Source organism: Puma concolor, chromosome A1, assembly GCF_028749965.1.
Source record: "Puma concolor isolate L17-30 chromosome A1, mPumCon1.1.hap2, whole genome shotgun sequence".
In the NCBI taxonomy this organism is placed as follows: domain Eukaryota; kingdom Metazoa; phylum Chordata; class Mammalia; order Carnivora; family Felidae; genus Puma; species Puma concolor.
Window position 1 is genome coordinate 17,335,437 of NC_141667.1, and position 18,683 is coordinate 17,354,119.

Genomic DNA, 18,683 nt, shown 5'->3' on the forward strand with positions numbered 1-18,683 from the left:
TCTCTTCCTAAATATTGTGGAGGAGGCCTCATGTCACCTTAGTGATAGTGGGTGATGATCAGTAATGAAGCTAAAAGGTCACCGAACACCGGTAAGTGAAGACAGATTAAAGTTTGGACTTTATCCTGGGGGCCTTCGATATTCAGCAGATTATTTTTGAATCTGTATTCTGTTCAAAACAATTGCTCGTGACAACTCAAAGTGATTACATTCCTCCAAGCAGGGGGTTGACATGTCCAGGTGTGTGTTTGGGGAGCAGTACACTGGCTGCCTTGTGGAAAATAGAGAAGAGAGAATTTGTGTGACCGAGAGGCCAGACAGAGCCTGTTCGCTGTGAGAGACAGAAAAAGGGGTCATCTTTCCCTTAACTGCCTTTCCATGCACCACAACGAGGGCCCTCTGGGTTCTTATAGCTGGGTGACTGAGAGAGAGAGAACACAGTCCCGTAAAACTCGAGAAGCTTATAAATTAAAAAATAGTTATGTGCTAACCTGCTTAGAATTTCATTTTCATGACTCAGAGTGCCTTCCATAAGCACATTCTGGCAAACCATAAAGCGAATAAATTGAAATTGAGTAAAACCTATTGGACACTAGAATTGTAACACCAGATTAAACACATTACCACAAAACATAAATACACAGTTTTATATCTACAAGTACATTAAGCTGAAAGAAACTTTAACTGAATTTAGGTAAATTAATCAATAAAACATGGTTTTGTAAACAGCAATTGTTTAGCATACTGAATATTCTTCCTCTTTAAAGCTCATGAATATAATACCTCAGGAAAAATCTGTTCTCTACACATTTCCTTTTAAAATGCAGACGAAATAATAAAAAGTGAGGATGTCTTCCTCCTCAGCATGATATTTTAGAATACGTAAATAAACCTCTTTGTGCATGAAACAAAAGTTGTAGAACCAAAGTATCTGATTTTTACAGTGGTGTTTTTCTTTCTTTCTTCTTCCGTTTCTTTTCATTTTAAATAGCAATGAATTGCTATTTGAATGATTGAAGGGAAGAGACGTTTAGTAGAAATAATTATCTTCTACCAGCCAGCGAGCAAGAGCAAAAACTAAAACAAATAGCAATAATGTAAAAAAAAAAAGTTGTTTTGACATTCTCCTAAATGAAAGTGTAAGATGAATAGGAATATATTAAAGGTGCATGTCTATTTGAGGCCTGTGAAAATTGCTGATTACAAAGGAGAGAGTTAATGATCTCTAATTGTGTTGTAATTTGAATGCGGTCTAATAGTAATGAAGAGAACAGATTTGTGTGTTAACATAAGAAATATTAGAGGAGTGGGAGTCCAATGTTTGGGTGAATTAATTCTATCCCCCACTCCCTACAGACATATGCATGTGTAAAATGAATTAGATTCTAAAGAGAACCCAAAGAGCCAAAATTAGACTCTGAACAAGCTTGCTATCATATGGGAGCTTAAATTACTATTTTTGATGTTCTTTGTGACTATCTCATTTAGTTTCTATTGTGTTTGCTTTTATGTTCTAAGGTGGTTTTTAATGGATTGAATAATGCATAAAAATCTGCAGAGCTGTGCAGAAAGTTCGGATGCAGTGCCATTTACAGCTTTTATTCCACAGCAAATCCTCCTACTTCTCTGGCAGTATGTTTGTTGTTGTTGTTGTTGTTGTTGTTGTTGTTGTTGTCGTTGTTTAGAGCTCTGAGTATGTGTGCATGTGTGTGCAAGTGTGTGTGTGTGTGTGTGTGCGTGTGTGTGTCTGTTAATTTTACTCTTTCAATTACAAGGAAAAAAATAAACAATTAATGTAGCAAAGATATTTCAACTCATGTCAACCAGCTTCTATTTAAACTAAAAAAATTCAGTTTGTGGGAATGGTAGCAGCATATTATTTAAGAACAGTCTACCAAGAAATGGACAAAGGGATTCAAACATCATACAAAGCAGTAGCAATTTCATCATTTTATTACTCAGTATCCGCATTACTTACTTCAGTGTTCTGCAAAATCACTGTGCATGGATAGCTTTAGCAAACAGTAGAAACTCTCACTACACCACTGTAATTATCATAGCATTTCAGGGAGTTCTAAGAAACCAAACCGAACAAAAGCTTACTTGCAAAAGGACTTTAAGTTTCATTTGCTTTTCATGCAAGGCACAGCAATCTATCTCGCTTGTGCGTGTCCTTTGTTCTTACTAACGTCAATAGTACGTTCAAATTTATAGGAAGACCAGAGTACCTTCCATAAGCACATGAGTGGGCAAATCACCTGGGAAAATCAAATACAACCTAGCTACTAAAACTTACAGAAAGAGGGGTGCCTGGGTGACTCAGTCGGTTAAGCATCCATCTTTGGCTCAGGTCACGTTCTCGCCATTTCCAAATTCGAGCCCCCTGCCTCGGGCTCTGGGCTGACAGCTCAGAACCTGGAGCCTGTTTCAGATTCTGTGTCTCCCTCTCTCTTTCTCTCTCTGCCCCTCCCCTGCTCACATTCTGTCTCTCTCTCTCTGTGTTTCTCTGTCTCTCTCTCTCAAAAATAAACATTAAAAAACATAAGAAAAAACATTAATACTTACAGAAGAAAGAGCGTGCATTCAAATTCATGACAAACCAATGAACATGCCTAAAACGGCAGGGTACCCAGAGCCCCCAGTGCAGATCATAACTTCTGAAGAAGTGAAGGTCACCTCACAACTCAGGAAGCTCCACACCTTGACAACAAAGTGCGCCTTGACACTCACACCTTAAGCCATTCTTCTCTAAGTCTTGTCTACGCATGTGTCAGGGACTAGCTTATCTAAGGCTGGTGCATTTCATTTATCACAATTATACCAGATGCAATTTGACTAACAGATACAGCATGGGTCAGTGAGTTTAGGTATAACAGCAGGCCTTATGAATGATCCCAGCCCCTGCAGGCTCTGTAATCCTCCTTGAAGTGTGTATGTGTGCTCAGAACTAAAATTGAACTTCAGGACTAGAGTAAGGATCACTTACCCCTATGTCTCTAGAAGCCCATGAGATCAAGTCTGAATGCTAAACCACACCCCTTGAAATAGCTTTATCCATAAATGAGGGAACATTTTACCACTGTCTGTTTTACTTCCATACCTATATCTCAGTTCAATCTGAATTTGAAGAGGGAAAAATGGAGAGTTATTTATTAGTCTCCTGGAAATGCGTGGGTGACATTAAATGTTTTGACAATTCTCAAGGTTAAAGTAGATTAATTGTTAAAATTTGTTTCTCACTGGCAACATTCAAATGAAATCATTCCTGTCAGTGGTTGACTTTCTCTACCCAGTAATTCAGAAAAGTGGCCTACTCCTTTATTCCAGCTGGAGCCGCCCATAGGGTTGTGGAGTTCTCCATTTTGAACTGACAAATGTGGCAAGAAGAGGAGGATCAGGGAGGGGGTTTATGGTCCAGCCCTGGAAGTGGTGCATATTAACTAGGACTCAGTTGTGTGGAAATTTTAGCAAGCTGTTTACACAGGAAGAAGGGAAGAATATTTTGGTGAAGAGCTCTCAGACTGCCTCAGCTTTTCAAAATCCAACTTTGTGGAACACAGAACTGCAAGGAGACTTTGTGGACCTTATATTACGTAAGGGTTCTCATGACACGTTTTGTTGTTGTTGTTGTCATTGTTAACATACCTGACTATGCCTATCACAATGCCCCATATCCTTATAGGTGTTTCAGGCTCATGGCCTTTATATATACACAAATATATATAGTATGTAAAGACATACTAACGGGCCTTGGGACCAGTACAAAATGCTTTCTACAATCTCTCTCTTCATCTACATTTCCTGTCTGCACAGACCCATTTCGCTCTATATGCATTTATTTTATAACATAGTATGTGTTCTTGTACACAAAGAAGTAGAATGAAATATTTCCAATTCTTTAACAGGAACTATAGAACCTGTAAAATATCTACATATGTCATTTCATATCACATTAGTGGTATTTTTGCTTTAAAGGTTACTCGTATGATTTTATCTCTATATTTCGAAAGAGTCAACGTTAATTTTATTTTTTCCCATTCTATTTGTCATCTTCCCTTGACCATTGGTTACCATGTTTACCATATTTTCTGGTGGCTACTGTCCACTTTCCCAGTGAACTCTACTATTTAGAGACTCTACTAATATAGACTCTACTGTGTAACATCACTCCATGATTTTATTAAAAATCATTTCTCTAAATTAAAAACCTATAATTATAATGAGTTCGTTGCTGCTTGTGACAGCTAAAGTGCAATGCATAAACATAGACATTTAGATGATCATTTCCCCATCCTTCCTAAGTGTTTCTTCTCCGTCCCATATGTTATACGCCATTTGTTAGAGGGAGTATACTTATGGATTTACCTTTGGGAATGAATTATATGAAAATGGTGCCCTTTGGAGCTGAGCAAGGTAGAGACTTGTGCATTGCGATAAATACGGTAGCTTAAATAAAATTGTTAATCTGTCTTTACTATAATAGTCAAGAGGTCAGAAGTCCAGGCTTGCATGGCTATCCTGCTAAAAAATATATACTCCATCATTTTGTCCTTTGATATTTATAGTATTGGCTTCAGCTGCATGGCGAAAAATTGACATTTTACTGATGACAAAAACGACACTTCATCTGAGGAAGAAAATGATGGTATTGAGACGAGAGACTAATTTCCCACCATATAATGCCACTCTTTGCTTCTACCTCAGGGTCATTTCTACTTTCTTAACTAGTAATCTCAAACCAAGGAGCCGTATAAATATATCCCAGGCTATATTAACGTGGACAGCGTAGCATATGCAAAATAACACGTCAATTCATATTATCAATTATATCCCCAAATGTCCTATGTGCCCCAAAGTGTGTCCAGATGCATATTTCTGTCATCTGTGAGTATAAAACCTCTAGCCATTGCTAAGATTATTTATTTTGTATTTAAATTAGAATAAACCCGTAGCAGTAATGAGCTTAAAATGCACGTATAATGGAAACATTGATGAGATTGACATAAGTGGCCAAACTTGAAGGCTGTACTGTTGTCACTGACCATGTGAACACAGAGGCATCAATATCTTCAAAAGAGGAAAGAAGAAAGGAAAAAGGAATTAAAAAAAAAAAAAAAAAAAAAAAAAAGAAGTGCTCTGTGCCACAGCAGGACGCCCAGAGAAGAGATTCTTCCAACAGCCCCATGATTATATGCAGAAGACAGAACATCTCCCCCAAACAAAGATAACGCCAGCTAGGTACAGGAGACGCAACAGAAGGCCACCCGATTTTCCCCAGACACCTCATTAGAAACAGCTTGGCGGACAGTACTTGCCTCTGTTTCACAAAGATCATTACCATCATCAGACCTCCATGGAACTCTCCTCTCCATGGGGAATGGTTTTCACTCCTTAGAAACTACTGAGAAAATTAAGAGACAGAGGAAAAAGGGATAGTGCGATACAATTAAACTCCTGTAAACTCTTTTGTTTACAGGAACCTAGGTTCCCGACTTTGATGTTGCTGCTAAAATAGCTCTGGGGGAAAATTTCTTGAAATAATAAAAATGATCAATTTAGGTTTTAAATTTTGTAACTCATAATAAAGCTTTTTTTCTCCTCCCTCTCCCACTATTTTTTATAATGAAGGTATAAAACATATTAATTCTTTATCACAAATAATGACTCCATGAGATTATATTTGAGTTTAGGGATTTCAAAGTCATTTTATAAGAATTAGTTCCATTGCTACGCATTTTGTCTGGAATGTCTAAGCAATATCATTAAAAGCCCAGTTTAATTGCTTTGAAAAAAATACATGTTTGACTTGATACTCAAAATTTCAAAATTCACATTTCAGTCTTTGTACACCAGCTCCTAAAATGACTCACGTCTTTCTCTTTCTTTGAATTTCTTTCCCTAGAATTCAAAAGCATTGAGACTTAAACTCTTTAAAATCTGCTGTGTAGCATATGATTAACTACACATTCATGGAAATATATCGAATATCTAATCAGAATCTGATGTAGTCTTGAATATACAGAAAAAAACAATACATGAACCTTACCAACCACATGTTCCAAATTTATTGTGGAGGACAACAGGAAAACAAGCAAACCAAAGCTGACAAAAACATAATTCTGGATAGTTCTAGAATTATGGCAGAAATAAAGGATGCTGAGGGCCAATGAATGCTTCAGAGAACTGATTTTGAACTGAGCCTTAGAGATTGATGAGATGGTGGTCAGGCAGAGATAAAAGCCACTGTATTATGTTGAATTGTTACTCCACATCTTGTATGATAAATACTATTTTTACCATCCTCAACTTTTTCATTCCGTTTACACAGGGTACATAGAAATCGGATACAAAATGCAGGGGAAATATTCCAGGATGTTTCACAGTGCTTGCTATGAATTTAGAATTAGAAGAATAAGAGTTGTAGGAGAGACCATTGAATAGAATTTTGTTCACCAATTGGCATTTTTAAGTTTCAGAAAAGGTCAGATACAACTTCACCACGACTATGGGTGCATCATTGGAAAAGGTAAGAGAAAGTGCCAGAACATTGATTATACTACAGCTCCCCTCTATACTCAGGATGTATACTTGGTAGGCCTCCTGTCTGGAGGAAGTGTCCAAGAGGACTAGGTCATGTCAGGTAGCATTGGAAATGAGAAAAAGCATGGAACGTATGGTTTTGTTTTGTTTTGTTTTGTTTTGTTTTGTTTTGTTTTTTGTAAGAGCTCTACAGTTTAAGTATTACTCTGTTGACTTTTGTTTGTATTGATTTCTCTAACACCAAAATCATGTAAACTCGGTTAAGGAAGTACTCTCAAAGTTAGCAGGCCCTTGCAACTCGCTGCTTGTATCCTGAGGTCAGAGGAGCGCTTAGGGCATCTTTGAGAGTTGCTTGTGTCAGAATTCACTTCTAAACAGGGCCACAAGAGACTATACCCTACATAACATGATATCTTACCATTTCAAGAAATATGTTGAATTAAAGGAATAGTGAACCACAAACTTTGCCAAAACCATTGGTAGCTCCATTAAAACTGAAGAAGGGGTAAGACAATGTGGGCTCTAAATAATCATATAGGAGTTGGTTGTTGTTTCCTTCAAAATTAATCACGGGTCTGAGAACTGTTAGATCCCAGATTGATGGAATTTTAATAGATTTGAAAATAGATGGAACCGAAACACTACACATTGCTTCTATTCATCATCTGTGCATAAAAAAAAAAAAACTGAAATAGTTCACAGACTATTAAATGGGGAAGTAAAAATTGCTATTTTTAATGTAGAGGAAGAGAAAGGTTTACTCACAAAAAACGTACTGATGTGCTACCATGGCGGAAATCAAGGAAATCTTGAATTTTTAGGACTTTTATATAAGCGGATAACAGAGAGTTACTTTGTTAGTACTTTTATTTGCTTTATCAGTGCATTTAAATTAAATTATTAAACATAAAGGTTATACCTAGGAATTACTCAAAACCTAATTATAGTAGAAGTAGAAATGCTAACAAAAATTGAATCTACAAGGTGAATTCTTTACTATTCTGTTATCAAGAAAGAGGAAACTGAGTATTTTGCATGAAAATTTGTCTAGGCAGGAAAGTGTCATCATTTTGAAATTTTTTCCACCTTATTTATAGAAGCCTAGAATGTGAACAGTGGCCTGAGTAAATACCTGATTGTGATATGCTGCAAAATTCGGAAGTAACCTTGTTAAAAATGCTTGTAGATTCCATTCAATTTTGCTAGATAGTGAGCAAAATACTAAGGGAGAGAGATTTTATTATATGTCCCCTAAGGTAAAATAAAACTTTTTTGTAATTTCCTAAAACACTGTATTTGGTTTCATTTCTATTTTATCATGCAGCACATGATGTTTCTTTTTACGTGTGAAATCTAATGAATGACAATGAAATGATATTAACTTGAGTCATGGTAAAAGTAGGAATGCCATAGATATTATATTATGTAACCTAAGAAGATTCTAATTTGTTTATTTTCGAAGTTAAGTTCTTTCATAGATATTGAGTATGTGACTGCGTACATATATATATATATATGTATATACGCTCTGAATTTTTAAAATAGCAAGAATATAGAAAAAATTATTTACATTGGATCACCAAAGGAAATTAAGCAATGAATGATGTAATAAGTTAACAACTTTCCCCAAATTAGGAATAATAAAATATTTGTATGACCTTCACATGAAAATGTTTCAAAATAAACTATAGAGACTGAGAATGAATTCCAACCCACAGCCAAGGTGAAAAGCAATATGAAGGTTAAAATGGTTCACCTTTCAATATTAGATCATGATTTTTTATATACTGAATCTTGATTATCAATTATTGATGAAAATTAATGAGTTCCTAAGATCCCAAGTTACTTAAATGCTATGAATAACTTCCCAATAAAGAGATTACCCATGTTATTTATGTGAGTTTGAATATGCTTCCACATAAATAATTTATCTTCTCAGTGAAGAACAATTGAACTACTGTTTTTGGTTTTTGGTTTGGTTTGTTTCATGCGTGAATTAAAACTTTAGAAATGTTCATAAGATACTGTACTATACAAAAATGCAGCATTATATAATTTCTTCTCTTCACCTTTTGGCTTAGCTATCAGTGCTGCATATTTCTTGACTATTTTTTACCAGTTAAGTGATGTAGTTTATTGAAAACTAGAAGAATATTGGGCAGTTATTAACTTTTTTAACCTCTCTAGGTCATTTTGCAGACATCACCTTCCAGCCTATTTGTTTCTGCATACTCTACATATTTAATACCTATGAATTTCCTTTTCATAATATTTGTTCATTCATCCACATCATTAATAATGTTATTAAGTGAGCACAAACCCAGCGCCAGTGCTCCCTTCCACCTTGAAATATTTTGCTGATGTAGAGGTTGTATCTGATTGAATTCTTTTTAATTCTTCAAGGATTATTGATGTGGAATTAGCTTTTCAAGAATGGAAATCTTTAGTCCACGTTTAGGAAAAACTGGATTCATGTATACAGTAGGGATATAGTGCCCAAGATAGTGCTTGAAAGAAGCAGTTTTGTTTCCAGAATGGACACATTGCAGGAGGGTTTTTTGAGATAGGGGAGAAAAAGTAAAAGGAAGGAATGCCTAGGTGGCTCAGTCGGTTACATGTCCAACTCTTGGTATTTGGCGTAGGTCATGATCTCACAGCTTTGTGGGTTTGAGCACCGCACTGGGTTCTGTGCTGGCTGTGCGGAGTCTGCTTGGGATTCTTCTCTCTCTACCCCTCTTTTTCTGTTCCTTTCCTACTTCTCTGCTGTCTCTGTCTCTCTCAAAATTAATCAATAAACTTAAAAAAAGGAAAAAGACAAGCTGAAAAAGAAAGAGGTAGGGAAAAGACAACTTTGTCTCTGCTGTTTTGTTAAGGACCAATTCTGAAGCATGTTTAGCTCTTTAAGCTCTAAAATGATGCTTTGGATTGGATTTGTTTAAATTGATAACATTTCAGGTTCCGTTCAAATATCCTTTTTGAAAATCCCTTTGTTATGAAGGATGTGTTTAGATTCTTAATCTATGAAATCTATTTTCCTGCTATTGAAGTCAATACATACATTAAAAAAATAATATGTTACTCTTTGTTTTTCTTTTCTCCTTGAAGTAGGTCTATTTAAAATTGGTTAGTCACACGTTTTTCATACCAATGGTGCAATAGAAACAGATTCAAGGGATTTCATTTTTTCTGTATTTAAATTAAACTGTGGACAGAGAAGTTTGGTATTTATTCTTAGAGAATATGACAAGCTTCTTAAAATGCAGTCGATTTCAATAAACATGTTTTCCCCCAGCAGCAAGAATAGCAAAGGATAATACACACTCTTTATATCAGAAACCACACGCACAAACTTTAAGAGATCACCTTACTTTTCTTTCTTGCATGCCTTTCTCTTAAAACATCCCTTCGTTTAAAAAGGATACTATATACAAGAATCAATTTTCCTATATTCTTTGATTAACTTATCCTCCACTCTTACTAACCGCTTGTTAAGCATGCAAAATTAAAAAACAAAAGGGTAGTATTAGATGAAGAACTCAGAACAAATAAACTTCATAGGAACTAAGAAGCTGTAATACCTAATGACAGAAACCAGCATTCAAATGGAAATTGAAACAAAGGGAACTGTAATTAAAAAAAAAAAGAGTAGGAATATTCATGTGAGCATATATGTGTCTTTAAGTTTTTATGAAAGGGATGAAACTGAAGAATTTGGTTAGCAATTTATTGATTCAAATATGCTACACTTTCCATTCTTTTTTCAATGTTTTATTCCAGCTATAATCTTTATAATTAAAATCTAATTTTCCATGTCAATTTGCTACTTTTCTGCCAAACGTGTATGTTCCCCCCTTTTTGACATACTTTTCTGTTTAAGTTTTCTAGATAAATAGTTGAAAAAAGAAAGTATCTTGAAAAATCAAGATTGAGAGGCACCTGAGGGATTTTTAAACAATGATCTAGTATTATAAACCTAACTTTTCTTTTCATTGAAAACCTTCTACTCATAATGAATTGTAATACATATGGAGATGAGTTTATTTTGATACCAAAAGGTTAACTAAGTTAAATTGTATATTGTAAATTGTATATTGTAAATTGTATATTGTAATCCCCAGATACAATACATTTTTTTAAAAAAAGGCATGAATAATAAGATAGTAGTAGAGTAAATAGAATTATAAAGATATAATACAAACACAAGGAAGAAAGGAACAAAAAGAAAAAATAGATAAGAAATAAAGAGAACATCTAACAAGATGGAAGATTTTAATCCAATCATTGCTAAAAAAAAACCCCAAGCTAGACTGGCTGCTGGTTGCTCTGAAAGCTAGTAATCAAGACACAAGTTGTGATTGGAAAGAAAGAGGAGTTTATTCAGGAGGCCAGCCACCTGGGAAGAAAGCAGACTCTTGTTCAAAAACCAACTCTCAGGTTTCTCCCTGGCCCCAAAGGTTTTATTGTTTTCAATTTTTTGCCTGGCCCCAATTTTTTTAAAGGAACATTAGGGCTGTTAGTCAGTAAAAGGGGAGCACAGTGTTTTATAACACTTCTTGATTGCATGCAAAATCAGTGGTGCCAGCTACAGACATTACCTGTGGTGCTTGGAGGCTGTGCACATGAGAGGTCGCCCCAGAGGAGGTTGTATAAGATTTGGTTTCAACTATTTCTAGGAAAAAAATGTATGATCTGTAGATATACAATGAAAGGTTTAGCTAATCAATCACATGGGGTAAAGGTACTTGCTAAAACTTAAAAGTCTAATAAGTTGGCCAGAGGGGCCAAGAGGAAGACTTCACAACCATATGGATAAGTATGTGAAAAACTAACAATACAAGTGCAGCAATTTAAAGACAGAAATTGCCAAATTGTATTAAAACAAAGTGACAACCAACTATAGGTTGTATATAAAAAAACATTTCATTTTATTTTATTTTACATTTCATTTTATTTTATTATTTTATTTTAGAGAGAGAGGCATGAGCAGGGGAGAGGGGCAGAGGAGAGAGAGAGAGAGAGAGAGAGAGAGAGAGAGAGAGAGAGAGAGAATCTTAAGCAGGCTCTATGCTCAATGAAGCCCGATGTGGGGTCAATACTGGAGATCATGACCGAGCTGAAATCAAGAATCAAGACACTTAACTGACTGAGCCTCTAAGTCACCCCTACGAAGCATAATTTCAAAATATAAAGCAAGGTAAAAAGATGAAAAAGGATTTATTTTATGATTGATAAGTGGTCAAGTCACTATGATTCTAAATATGTATGCAACTAATAACAATATTCAAAACAAAATAAGAAAGACCTGCTGAGCATGAAACAAGAAATAGAGAAAATTACAATTGTAGTAGAAAAATTCAACACATTTCACCAATAATTGATAAAAGTATAGGACAAATACCAGTAAGTAAACAGATTTGGACAAACTCTCAAAAATTTACTCATTAAAATGAATATATTAATCCACCTAACAATAGCATAGTAAATATTATTTTAAAGTAAACACAGAAAAATTTTCAAGATAAATCACATTCTGAGCCATAAAACAAACCTTAAACAACCTAAAATCATGCTAAGAGTATTCTCTATCTTATTTTTCTTAAAATAGAAAAAATAAGAAGACACTGAGAAAATATCTACATATTTGGAAATTAAATAACGTATTTCTAAATAATGCACACGTTAAAGAAGAAATCCAATAGGACACTGGCATTGTTTTGGATTAAATAAGCATTAAAATGTAATATATTAAATGCATTGGCCAAAGCTGAATTTATAATAACATGGGAATTTTAAGTACCAAAATTTCATATTAGAATAGTAAAATGCATCAATTAGTGACTTAATTACCTACCTCCAGAGCCTATAAAAACAAGTTCAAGGGAAAATAAAAGCAAGAGCACTAGCCAAAAGAATTTAAAGCTGAATTTCAAAAGGATGCTTGCAAACTCCTTCTTATCATTGGCTAAAATTGCTTTGTTAGCTGATTCATCTTGTTCATTCAGCCCAGTGACTCTTTTGCTGAACAAAAATCCCAGGTTTATTCATGCCTCAGAAGCTTTGCATTGCTGAATCCTCTTATTTAAAGATTGGGCACACTTAATCATTCTGCTGACAACATCCCTAACTTCACATTCAGGAGAATGGTGTGTTAATAGCTTGAAAGCAACCATGGTCAGAGGATTTACACCTTGGATCAGGAAACACTATATCCAGACTTTGTTTGTTATTTGGAGCACTAGTTTACCAACATCACTGTTTAGTAACTATCACTTAACCTAGTTTATCAAATCACTTGTCAAAATACAGAATTATATTGCTTATATATTTAAAAATCAAAATATGGGGACGCCTGGGTAGCTCAGTCAGTTAAGCATCTGACTCATTTGGCTTAGGTCATGATCTCATGGTTTCATGAGTTCAAGCCCCACCTCAGGCTCAGGGCTGGCAGTGCAGAGCCTGCTTGGGATTCTCTCTCTCCCACTCTCTCTCAGGCCCTTCCCCCACTTACATTGTTTCTGTCTCTTTCAAAATAAATAAATAGAATAAACTTTAAAAAATCTATAAATTAAATAAATAAATAAATAAAAATATGTAGTTTTTAAAATGTCCATATCTAATTAAATCTTTGGGATAACTTCTGTGTTCTTCCAGCAGGGTAAGCAGACACAGTCTATCATTTACAGCTAATTTTTAGGTGATAGGGATGATTCCTCGTGGAGACATATTGTACTTCTCAAGACAATGAGATTCAAATTGGGTCATAGATTAAACAATTTTTAAATACCTCTCAAGTGGAAGTTAATTTTTCTGTATTATTTTTGGCTTTAAGACAAGCATCAAGCATTTGTGTTCTGGCTTTTGCTGTTGTTTTTGATGAACATAGCTGTAGAAATGGAAAACGCTTGTGGGATCAATATACTAGGGCCTTTGTGGTCATAATTTAATTTTTTACCATAGCATATTTCTTGACTCTTTACTGTGTGACACCTTGATTTCATAATAAAATAATTAGTCTAATTACATAAACAAATCAAGCTTTTAAACAGAAATTTGTTTTAATTTCAAATTTTTGCTATCTGGTGGTCATAAGTAATTTCTGGAAAATCATATTCCAAGGATATCATTGAGTTCCAATAACCTGATTGAAAGTATTAGAAGGAAGAAATTTGCTTGTTTATATTAATGTCAAAAGTAGTCCTCTCACATTTAATGAGAATATCGCACTTTCCTTTAGATATACAACTCTTACTAATATAACCCAAGAACATAACCCTAGGTGTGTAACACATGTACAAGCAATCAATGCAAGAAATATGTGATGTGCTGAAACAGGGATGCTCCTAAAAGACAAGTTTATTTAGGCTGCTACTAGCTGCCTAGCATGCTCTCCCTCAAAATTGCTAATACTTACGTAGTCTCTCTTTGACTCAGATGAGGGGGGTGAGTTTAAAGTTCTTTCTTTCCCTCTAAACTACATAAGACTTAGCATCCCTTCCCCAACTCCCATCAGGGATTTGGGGAGATCACCATAGAATCCCTAATGGGGAGAAGCATTCTGTATGGTGAAAATTTACCCACATGGTTCTTCCCTATCCCCTCCAAATGTGGTGCCTTACTATAAACAAGCTAGAAGCTGATTGTAACAATACAGTAATGATAGGCTTCGTTCAATTTCTGTACCTCTTGATATGTGTGTTGTTGGGGCAAAGCTAACGAGACGCCAGACAGCAAATGTCAATGTTGATCTTTATGGAATTCTTGGATCTTGGGGCTGCATCCTTGTCTATAATGAGGCAAAGTTAGGAAAATAAAAGGTTCAATGCAACCTGCAATTTGAACTTTCACAGCCTGCAATCCGTGTCATATTAAAATGTATGTTAAGTTGTACATTAAACGTTCACTTTAATATGGCATGGCTTACAAAAATATTTTTCTATTAGCACATCCAGCAATTAGTGATCACAGCTCTAGAGGTATGCTGGAAATGCCTGACTCTGGGATTTTCCTAATACTATGTAAATGAGGCAGGTAGTGAGACCAGAAAAGTATTTTTGAAGTTGACCAGGGTTATCAATTACTGATATAAATATAGTTGAGAATTTGTAAGGATATAGCATAAGTTTTTAGTTATGCTTAATTATTACAAGGATTTTTGTGTTAAACAAAACTCTATTCTTATGAAGGAAAAATGTAAACTTGATGACAAAGTAACTTACAAATAAATGGTCCCTCCATTTGGCTGGACTAATCAGAAAGAAAAAAATCTATTTTGTGTGTTTGAATATAAATAAACAAAAGCTCTTTTCCACAATTATGTTTTTGTGGGCTATGATGTAATCGTTTTAATTCCATAACAAAATTTCCAGCATTTCCCCAAAGGGGGAAAAAGACAGTAATTTTAATCTATTAAAACTGTCTGGGGGCACCTGGGTTGTTCGGTAGGTTAGGCATCCGACTTCAGCTCAGGTCATGATCTCATGGTTTGTGAGTTCGAGGCCCATGTGGGGTTCTGTGCTGGCAGCTCAGAGCCTGATCCTGCTTTGGATTCTCTGTCTCCTTCTCTCTCTGCCCCTCCCCCACTTGTGCTCTATCTCTGTCTCTCAAAAATAAATAAATGTAAAAAAATTGTTTTAAACTGCCTGGTGCCTCATTTCCTGTAACATTTATGATGGAATGTGTACTAATTTTTGCAGAGAGTGCTGATTACCTCTAATATCCATTATTCTTTCTTCACCAGTAAAAAAGAGACTTGTAATTTTTAGTGGGATACATGATCACCGGGAGTAAATACTATATTCCCAATCCTTTACTGACACTAGGCATGACACATATGACTAATTTTTGGCCCATGAAGTAGAAATGTGTAAATTCTGAGAAGTTTTAAAAGAAGAGGTCTGTTCTATTCCTCTGCAGTATATTTATTTACTATTCTTCCTTCTTGGAAGAGATGCTGTGATGGCTGGATCCAGAGCAGTCATATGAGAGCATGAGAAAAGACACCATTTGGAAGGTGGCCAAGGAAAAGAGTAAAGAGTCCGGATGTCTGATAGTCATGAAAACTTCATATCTGACCTGGAGTGTTTGCATATACACCCCTGAGGGAAGAGAGGAAATAAAAAGGTCGGTCTATATTATTCAAAGGAGTTCTTAGCCTTTCTTGCACATTAGAATCATCACAGAGATTTTCAAAATACATTAATGCTCAATTCCATCAAGGTCCCTGGAAAATTGTTCATTGGCTGTAACTTTCCAATCCCTCACTTCCAACCCCGGCTCATGCGGCTGCTTTATCTGGAGACCATATCCTGCAACGTAATCACCTTGCTCATTCTTCTTGACTTGTGCAGCTGAACATATCTTCCGTCCTTCTGTAACCGGGGGGGAGGGGAGTGGAATAGTGTTTTCCTTATGTTGATTCCTATGTTATAGAAACTTGAAACAAAATGAAACAAAACAACAACAACAAAACCGAAAAATAAACGAACAAACAAAAACCCCAAACTGAATATTTGTTTTAGATTCAAAGTTAAATGTTCTCACATTCACCACATTCTAGAATGTCTATGTTTACCTGGGGCAGGTCTAGGGGACCCTTTTTCTCCCTTCTCAGCCAAATGGAGATTGTTGAAAACATCCGTTATTGAGTATTCGGTTACATGGAGCTTAACTCAGCTGATTATTTGGTAAATTAATCAAATTTGGTGTCAGCAAAAGTGAAATTCCAAATCGTAACTCTGACTGCATTATATGGGGCAAGATGATAATCACCGAATCAGTGTTCTTATCAGAAAGTCAGAGATCCTAACAGTAATCTAGGAGATTTTTGTAAAGTTTAAATTATTGAATTAGGTAATTTATAAACTTGTATCGTACTTGGAAGCTCTTCAGCCCTTAAAAAGTAGTACTTTTAGGTGAATTTACTCTTTGAAATTAAAAAAAAAACACAACTTTGGATTTTCTTGTATTTCATACTATTGTAATGAGGAAAAATGATCCTATTATTTAAATTACAGAATGTGCTAATTTAAAAGTTTAAGTCTCGTAATAATGATAATTTATTTCAAAAAGATATTCATGACATTCTCATTTGATGAAAACTGTAATGTTAGTTGTTAAAGGAAATGCATAGGTGTTTTTAAATTTGTAACATTTCATTGTATTATTTTTTATTATTGAAGTATAGCTGACATACAACGTTACATTAGTTTGAGGTATATAACACAGCAATTCCATAATTGCGTACATGATTCACTGCTTATCAAGGTAAATGTAATTATCATCCATCACCACGCAAAGTCCTAACAATATTATTGGCTGTATTCTTTATGTTGTACTTTTCATCCCTGTGACTTTTTTATCTTATAACTGGAGGTTTGTACTTCTAAATCTCCTTCACTTATTTCACCCATCCCCACACACCCCCTTCCCTCTAGCAACCACCAGTTTCTTCTCTGTATTTATAAGACCATTTTCTGTTTTTTGTTTGTTTGTTTTAGATTCCACATATAATAAAATAATATGCTTTTTTTTCTCTCCCTGTCTGACTTATTTCACTTAGCATAATACCATTTAGGTCCATCCGTGTTGTGAGGATACTTACAGGCTTTACAAACTTATACTTGTTGGATTTTTGTTGTCACTGTTCAAGGTTTTTATATAACAAAGTATCAAAAGCCAAAGCACCCACATAGCATGAATATGAACAGAAAATGTCGTTCCTGAACAAGTACAGACTTTATAATTTAATTGTATTTACACTGATGAGTGCACACAAAGAAAAATCAATTTGTGGGAGTTTATTTCATTGGTATTGAAATTGTATCTTCCTTAATAAGCTTGGCGCAAAGTGCATAGTTTGTCTTCTAAGTTCATTAAGTTATTCTTTTGCTGTAGTCTGTGGTGTTATGTAGTTTTATATGGGCTTGCTGTCTGGGTGTTTCAAATTGGTTTTACCAACTATAGAATATTAACTTCCAATATTTACCAAAAAATTCTCATTTATTATAAAGTCACAATAAAAGGGCATAAAATTAATACAAATATCCAATTTATTCAAGGTTTTTCTGGAATCATTCTGAAAGTGCTAAGAGTTGGCTGAAAACCTGAGTTTATAACATCAGTTATTTTCTCTACCAACTTAATAATACCATTAAAGCTTTCTCAGTATACTTTCTGAAATCAATTCACCTTAACTATATTGCAGGAAATCCAGGAGGAAAGACAGAAAACATTTTCTATGCACTCATAGAAATAAGACGAAATACCACTGACACCCCTCCAAATCAACCAATTAATCACTCAGTCGGTCATGAAAGCTGTCCTGCATTCTCTCCATATTTCACAAATTGTTCCACCATGAACTTGTTTGTGCCCTATCATGAGCTCTTCATCCGCCCCATGCCTTGGATATCAGAGTTCAAGGGTGAGGTCCTTATCTTATTTGGTCCCCGTGCTTTTTGGAAACTTTTAATCCTATACCCAGGAATAAACTCATCTATTCTCTGAGGCACATGTAAGCATATGACCCCTGGATTATGAGCCATGTTAACCAAATTGTTAGCAATAAGACTTACAGCTCTTTCCCCCCAACTACAAGCATTTCAGTTTCACTGAATGATATTTATAACCTACTGACTTTTATCTTCTCTCTGCTTAAGTCTTCCTTTCTCCAGATCACCCATTTTATTAGATACCTGTTGCTCCTTAGCTTATTACAGCAAAACTTACTGGGTTAAAACAACAAACATTCTGGGTGTCTGGATGGCTCAGTCGGTTGAGTGAGCAACTCAATTTCAACTCAGGTCATGATCTCACAGTCATGAGATCTAGCCCTGCATTAGGCTCCCATACTGACAGCGTGGAACTGGCTTGGGCTTCTCTCTTTCCCTCCCTCTCTCTCCTTGCCACCTCACTCTCCAAATAAATAAATAAACATTAAACACACACACACACACACACACACACACACACACACACACACATTCATTATGCCATAGTTTCTCTAGGTGAAGAAATTTAACAATAATTAGTTAGATCCTCTAATTAAGGGTCTCCCATAAGCGGAAAGTCGGGAGGTTGGTGAGGTCTGCCATTATCCAATGGCACATACTAGAAGGATCAATTTCCAAGCTCACTCATGTGGT

The 18,683-nt window shown here is 35.3% G+C and overlaps 1 long non-coding RNA gene across 2 annotated transcripts in view; it reads left to right on the top strand.

Annotated features, from left to right (window-relative positions):
- The window catches only part of LOC147584039 (uncharacterized), a 39,251-nt gene continuing 20,568 nt past the window's right edge, over positions 1–18,683 (top strand). Inside the window, exons 1-2 of one of the 2 annotated variants that reach the window (XR_015255105.1) lie at positions 1–91; positions 15,486–15,660. This is a non-coding gene — a long non-coding RNA (uncharacterized LOC147584039). The remainder of the gene's footprint in view (positions 92–15,485; positions 15,661–18,683) is intronic. The other variant, XR_015255104.1, reaches the window with a different exon arrangement.